Here is a 7,979-nt window from a genome sequence, read left to right as displayed (position 1 = left end):
GTGCTCACTTCAGCAGCACATATACTAAAATTGGAACAATACAGAGAAGATTAGCATGACACCTGCACAAGGATGACACACAAATTCATGAAGTGTTCCATGTTTTTAGACAATTTAAACAGACCAATATCAAGTGAGGAAATACAAGACTCCATCAGAACCTTACAAACCATGAAAAGCCCAGGACCGGATGTATGCACAGCCGAATTCTACAAGACCTTTAAAGAAGAACTAATACCAATACTCTACAATTTATTTCAGGAAATAGAAAAAGAGGCAGCACTTCCAGATTCATTCTATGAGGCCAATATCACCCAAACCAGGCAAAGACACATCAAAGAAGGAAAACTTCAGACCAATATCTCTAATGAACATAGATGCAAAAATTCTCAATAAAATTCTGGCAAATCGAATACAAAAACATATAAAAAAATTGTACACCATGATCAAGTGGGATTCATCCCAGTAATGCAAGGTTGGTTCAACATACGGAAATCAATAAATGTAATTCATTACATCCATAGACTCAAAGATAAGAATCATATGATCATCTCAATAGATGCAGAAAAAGCATTTGACAAAATACATCATCCTTTCATGTTCAAAACACTAGAAAAACTAGGGATAACAGAAACATATCTCAACATTGTAAAGGCCATCTGTGCTAAGCCTCAGGCCAACATCATCCTAAATGGAGAAAAATTAAAGGCATTCCCTCTAAAAACTAGAACAAGACAGGGAGGCCCTCTTTCACCACTTGTATTCAACATAGTTCTTGAAACACTGGTCAGAACAATTAGACAAATGAAAGAAATTAAAGGGATATGGACAGGAAAGAAGAACTTAAATGAGCACTATTTGCTGATGATATGATTCTATACCTAGAAGATCCAAAAAGCTCCACCAGAAAACTTCTAGAACTAGTAAATGAATTCAGCAAAGTAGTAGGATATAAAATCAACCTCCATAAATCAAAGGCATTTCTGTATATCAGTGACAAATCCTCTGAGAAGGAAATGAGGAAAATTACCCCATTTACAATAACCTCAAAAAAAAAATAAGATACCTGGGAATCAATGAAAGAGGTGAAAGATCTATACAATGAAAACTACAAAACCCTAAAGAAAGAAATCAAAGAAGACCTTAGAAGATGGAAAGATCTACCTTGCTCTTGAATAGGCAGAATTAATATTATCAAAATGACAATACTACCAAAAGCACTATACAGATTTAAAGCAATTCCAATCAAAATCCCAATGACATTCCTCATAGATATAGAAAAAGCAGTCATGAAATTAGAAAAATAAGAGACTCATAATAGCTAAAGCAATCCTTAGCAGGAAAAGTGAAGCAGGTGACATCACTATACCAGACCTTAAATTATACTACAGAACAATAATAACAAAAACAGCATGGTATTGGCACCAAAACAGACCGGTAGACCAATGGCACAGAATAGAGAACACAAAGACTAACCCACAAAATTACAATTCACTTATATTAGACAAAGGTGCCAAAAACATGCATTGGAGAAAAAATAGCATATTCAACAAATGGTGCTGGAAAAACTGGAAATCCATATGCAACAAAATGAAATTAAACTCCTATCTCTCACCATGCACAAAACTCAACTCAAAGTGGATCAAGCACCCAGGAATTAAACCAGAGACTCTATGTCTAATAGAAGAAAAAGTAGGTCCTAATCATCATGTTGAATTAGGCCCCGACTTCCTTAATAAGACTCCTATAGTGCAAGAATTAAAACCAAGAATCAATAAATGGGATGGAATCAAGCTAAAAAGTTTCCTCTCAGCAAAAGAAATAATCTGGAGATGAACAGAGAGCTACATCCTGGGAGCAAATCTTTACCCCTCACACATCAGATAGAGCACTAATCTCTAGAGTATATAAAGAACTCAAAAAGCTAAGACACCCCCCCCTAAAAAAAAACCCCAATCAACAAATGGGCCAAGGACTTAAGGACCTGAACAGACACTTCTCAGAAGAGGATATACAATCAATCAACAAATATATGAAAAAATGTTCATCATGTCAATCAATTAGAGAAATGCATATCATCTCACTCCAGTCAGAATGACAGCTATTATGAAGAGAAACAAAAATAAGTGTTGGCGAGGATGTGGGGAAAAAGGTATACACTGCTGGTGGGATTGCAAATTGGTGCAGCCAATATGGAAAGCAGTATGGAGATTCCTTGGAAAACTGGGGATGGAACCACTATTTGACCAGCTATCCCTCTCCTCAGTTTATACCCAAAAGACTTAAAAACAGCATACTACAGGGACACAGCCACATCAATGTTTATAGCAGCAGAATTCACAATAGCTAAACTGTGGAGCCAACCTAGATGCCTGACTTCCTAATGGCTGCCAATCTTACTGGAGTGAGATGGTATCTTAGGGTAGTTTTGATTTGCATTTCTCTGACTGCTAGTGAGGGTGAGCATTTTTTCATGTACTTATTGATTGATTGTATGTCCTCCTCTGAGAAGTGTCTGTTCAGGTCCTTGGCCCATTTATTGATTGGGTTATTTGTTAACTTATTGTCTAATTTTTTGAGTTCTTTGTATATTCTGGTTATTAGGGCTCTATCTGAAGTGTGTGGAGTAAAGATTTGTTCCCAGGATGTAGGCTCCCTGTTTATCTCTCTTATTGTTTCTTTTGCTGAGAAAAAACTTTTTAGTTTGAGTAAGTCCCATTTGTTGATTCTAGTTGTTAACTCTTGCGCTATGGGTGTCCTATTGAGGAATTTGGAGCCTGCTCCCACAGTATGTAGATCATAACCAACTTTTTCTTCTATCAGATGCAGTGTCTCTGATTTAATATCAAGCTCCTTGATCCATTTTGAGTTAACTTTTGTGGATGGCGAGAGATAGGGATTCAGATTCATTTTGATGCAAATGGATTTCCAGTTTTCCCAGCACCATTTGTTGAAGATGCTATCCTTCCTCCATTGCATGCTTTTAGCCCCTTTATCAAATATAAGATAGTTGTAGTTTTGTGGATTGGTTACTGTATCCTCTATTCTGTACCATTGGTCCACCCACCTGTTTTGGTACCAGTACCATGCTGTTTTTGTTACTATTGCTCTGTAGTATAGTTTGAAGTCTGGTATCGCTATACCGCCTGATTCACACTTCCTGCTTAGCATTGTTTTTGCTATTCTGGGTCTTTTATTATTCCATATGAATTTCATGATTCTCTTTTCTATTTCTGCAAGAAATGCTGTTGGGATTTTGATTGGCATTGCATTGAACTTATAGAGAACTTTTGGTAATATTGCCATTTTGATGATGTTAGTTCTGCCTATCCATGAGCAGGGTATATTTTTCCATCTTCTAAGGTCTTCTTCTATATCTTTCTTTAGGGTTCTGTAATTTTCATTGTATAAATCTTTCACCTCTTTTGTTAGGTTGATTCCCAAGTATTTTATTTTTTGGGGGGGATATTGTGAATGGAGTAGTTGTCCTCATTTCCCTTTCAGAGGATTTGTCGCTGATATACAGGAATGCCTTTGATTTATGCCTGTTGATCTTATATCCTGCCACTTTGCTGAATTCATTTATTAGCTCTAATAGCTTCTTTGTAGACCCTTTTGGGTCTGCTAGGTATAGAATCATATCATCTGCAAACAGTGATAATTTAAGTTCTTCTTTTCCTATTTTTATGCCTTTAATTTCTTTCGTCTGTCTAATTGCTCTGGCCAGTGTTTCGAGGACTATGTTGAACAGAAGTGGTGAGAGAGGGCATCCCTGTCTTGTCCCGATCTTAGTGGGAATGCCTTCAATTTTTCTCCATTCAGAGTGATGCTGGCCTGTGGCTTATCATAAATGGCTTTTACAATGTTGAGGTATGATCCAGTTATCCCTAATTTTTCTAGAGTTTTGAACATAAAGGGATGCTGTACTTTGTGGAATGCTTTTTCTGCATCTATCGAGATGATCATATGGTTCTTATTTTTAAGTCTATTGATGTGGTGAATAACATTTATTGATTTCCGTATATTGAACCAGCCTTGCATCCCAGGGATGAATCCTACTTGATCATGGTGTATAATTTTTTTGATATGTATTTGAATCCGATTCGCCAGAATTTTGTTGAGGATTTTTGCATCAAGGTTCATTAGATATATTGGTCTGTAGTTTTCTTTCTTTGAAGTGTCTTTGTCTGGTTTCGGAATCAGGGTGATGTTGGCCTCGTAGAACGAATTTGGAAGTTCTCCCTCTTTTTCTATTTCCTGAAATAGCTTGAAAAGTATTGGTGTTAGTTCCTCTTTAAAGGTTTTGTAAAACTCTGCTGTATACCCATCCGGTCCTGGGCTTTTCTTACTTGGTAATCTTTTGATGGTTTCTTCTATTTCCTCAATTGATATTGGTCTGTTTAGGTTGTCTATGTCCTCCTGACTCAATCTGGGCAGATCATAAGACTTAAGGAATTTATTTATGCCTTCACTATCTTCTATTTTATTGGAGTATAAGGATTCAAAATAATTTCTGATTATCATCTGTATTTCTGAAGTGTCTGTTGTGATATTGCCTTTTTCATCCCGTATGCTAGTAATTTGGGTTCTCTCTCTTCTTCTCTTCGTTAGCATGGCTAAGGGTCTGTCAATTTTATTTATTTTTTCAAAAAACCAACTTTTAGTTTTGTCGATTTTTTCAATTGTTTCTTTTGTTTCAATTTCATTGATTTCAGCTCTGATTTTAATTATTTCTTGCCTTCTACTTCTTTTGCTGTTGTTTTGCTCTTCTTTTTCTAGGATTTTGAGATGAAGTATGAGATCATTTATTTGTTGGTTTTTTCTTTTTTTGAGGAATGAACTCCAAGCAATGAATTTTCCTCTTAGAACTGCTTTCAATGTGTCCCATAGATTCCGATATGTTGTGTCTGTGTTTTCATTTGACTCTAGGAAGTTTTTAATTTCCTCCTTAATGTCTTCTAGAACCCATTGATCATTAAGCAACCTATTGTTCATTCTCCAGGTGATGCTTAATTTTTCCTTCCTTCTTTTATCATTGATTTTCAGTTTCATTCCATTATGATCAGATAAGATGCATGGTATTATCTCTACCCCTTTATATTGTCTAAGAGTTGCCCTGTGACATAATATATGGTCTATTTTTGAGAAGGTTCCATGTGCTGCTGAGAAAAAAGTGTAATTACTTGATGTTGGGTGGTATAGTCTATATATGTCAATTGAGTCTAGGTTATTAATTATGTTATTGAGTTCTATAGTTTCCTTATTTAACTTTTTTTTGGAAGATCTGTCCAGTGGTGAGAGAGGTGTATTAAAGTCTCCCATGATTATTGTATGGTGGTCTATTAGACTCTTGAACTTGAGGAGCGTTTGCTTGATGAACATAGCAGCCCCGTTGTTTGGGGCATATATATTTATGATTGTTATGTCTTGTTGGTGTATGGTTCCCTTGAGCAGTATGAAGTGTCCTTCTTTATCCCTTTTGATTAGCTTTGGCTTGAAATCTATTTTATTAGATATGAGTATGGACACTCCTGCTTGTTTCCGCAGTCCATATGAGTGGTATGATTTTTCCCACCCTTTCACCTTCAGTCTATGAATATCTTTTCCTATCAGATGCGTCTCCTGTAGGCAGTATATTGTTGGGTCTTGTTTTGTGATCCATTCTACTAGCCTGTGTCTCTTAATTGGTGAGTTTAAGCCATTAACATTTAAGGTTATTATTGAGATATGATTTGTTCTTCCAGCCATATTTGTTTATTGATGTTACTAAACCTGATTTGTTATCCTCTTTGACTACTTTCCCCCCTTTACTGTCCTACCTCCCATTGTTGGTTTTCAATGTTATTTTCCATTTCCTCTTCCTGTAATGTTTTGCCAAGGATTTTTTGAAGACATGGTATTCTAGCTGCAAATTCTTTTAACTTTTGTTTATCATGGAAGGTTTTAATTTCATCTTCTATCCTGAAGCTTAATTTCGCCGGATACACGATTCTTGGTTGGAACCCATTTTCTTTCAGTGTTTGAAATATGTTATTCCAGGATCTTCTAGCTTTCAGAGTCTTTGTTGAGAGATCAGCTGTTATCCTGATTGGTTTACCCCTAAATGTAATCTGCTTTCTTTCTCTTGCAGCTTTTAAAATTCTCTCCTTATTCTGTATGTTGGACATCTTCATTATAATGTGTCTAGGTGTGGATCTCTTATGATTTTGCACAATCAGCGTCCTGTAGGCTTCTAGGATTTGGGATTCTGTCACATTCTTCATGTCTGGGAAGTTTTCTTGTATTATTTCACTGAATAGATTGCTTAATCCTTTGGTTTGGAGCTCTGTGCCTTCCTGTATCCCAATGACTCTTAAGTTTGGTTTTTTGATATTATCCCATAGCTCTTGAATGTTCTGCTCATGGTTTCTTAGTAGACTTGCTGAGCTATCTATGTTCTTTTCAAGTTGAAATACTCTGTCTTCATTGTCTGATGTTCTATCTTCTAAGTGATCCACTCTGCTGGTAGTATTCTCAATTGAGTTTTTAAGTTGGTTTATTGTTTCCTGCATTTCTAGTATTTCTATTTGTTTGTTTTTTATTACCTCTATCTCCCTGTGAAATTGATCTTTTACTTCCTGGATTTGTTTGTCAATGTGATCTTTCATTGTCTGATTTTGCTGTCTCATGTCTTCCTTGAGACTCCAGATCATCTGAAGCATATATATCCTGAACTCTTTATCTGATATTCCATCTGTTGCAGCTATTACCTCTTCTAAAGTTGAGTTGACCTGCATTGCTTGTGATCCTTTCTTTCCTTGTCTTTTCATACTGCACGCGCTTCTTTCTGCTTGGTGCAACTGTTGTGTTTTTGAAATTTACTAGCCTGAAATCACCTGTTCCGTAGCTGAATGAGCTGTGATCAGTAGAACATGGGGATGATTACATCATCTCTCTGAAATGGTGGCTGCTGTCCTCCTCTGTGGTCCGACCAGTGTCTGGAACCAAACTGGACCGCTTCTCTCCTCTGTCTCAAAGCTGAAACTCAGCCCTAAGCGCTGCCAAAGTCCTAGCGCCAAACCGCTAGAGGTAGTTCACAGACTCAGGCCTGCGGGGCCCAGTCCAGCCGCCTCCTTGGCTTGCGGGATTGTGTCCCTGCTCCGCGTTGCTCCAGACCGGCTGGAGGTGGGTGGAGTGGTAGGAGTGTGGATCCTAATGCTGAACCACCAGAGGCAGTTCGCAGACTCAGCCCTGCAGGGCCCAGATCAGCCGCCTCCGTGGCTGGCGGGATTGTGTCCCTGCTCCGCGTTGCTCCAGACCGACTGGAGGGGGGTGGGGTGGTAGGAGTGTGGATCCTAGCACTGAACCGCCAGAGGCCGATCCCAGACTCAGCCCTGCAGGGCCCAGATCAGCCGCCGCCGTGACCGGCAGGATTGTGTCCCTGATCCGCGTTGCCGAGATTCAGTCGCCTGGGACAAACTGACCCCTCACACAGACTTACTAGTTATCAGCAGGTCTCCTTTCAGTGGAATATTATTAGAAGATCCTCAGCAGGTCCCATGCAAGTGTATTTATGTGTCTCTCTGATCCCGTTACTGCGGAGGTATAGAAAATGCTGCTTGCTCGCCGGCCGCCATGTTGGATCCCCCCTATATCACCAATTTTAAAATCAGAAAATGTCTACCTATGCCACCCAGTTCTTCTAAGTAGCTTGGTAACTTAGGCAAGGCTCTCAATCTCTTCACACCTCAACCTCCTCACCTATCACACGAAGAATTGATTGAAGTCTCTTCCAGGCCTGCCATTCTATGATTCCAGAAAGTTCAGTAGACTTAACTATTATGTTGGTTCTTTCACTTAAGCAAGTGGTTCTCAATCAGGGGCAGTGTTTCCCTGTAAGATAAGATTGGCAATTTCTGGAGACAGTTTTATTTGTCATATCTGGGAAGGGAATTGCTATTAGCATCTACTGGGTAGAAGCCAGGGATGCTGTTAAATAT

At 38.3% G+C, this 7,979-nt stretch overlaps 1 non-coding gene across 1 annotated transcript; it reads left to right on the top strand.

Moving 5' to 3' along the window:
- Nucleotides 1–107, top strand: LOC113196893 (U6 spliceosomal RNA). Its single transcript, XR_003302621.1, has one exon. It is a non-coding gene; the product is annotated as a U6 spliceosomal RNA (small nuclear RNA).
- Nucleotides 108–7,979: the final 7,872 nt, after the last annotated feature.

Source organism: Urocitellus parryii, chromosome 6, assembly GCF_045843805.1.
Source record: "Urocitellus parryii isolate mUroPar1 chromosome 6, mUroPar1.hap1, whole genome shotgun sequence".
In the NCBI taxonomy this organism is placed as follows: Eukaryota; Metazoa; Chordata; class Mammalia; order Rodentia; family Sciuridae; genus Urocitellus; species Urocitellus parryii.
The sequence above is the reverse complement of the archived record's forward strand: the minus strand, read 5'-3'. Positions and strand labels throughout refer to the sequence as shown.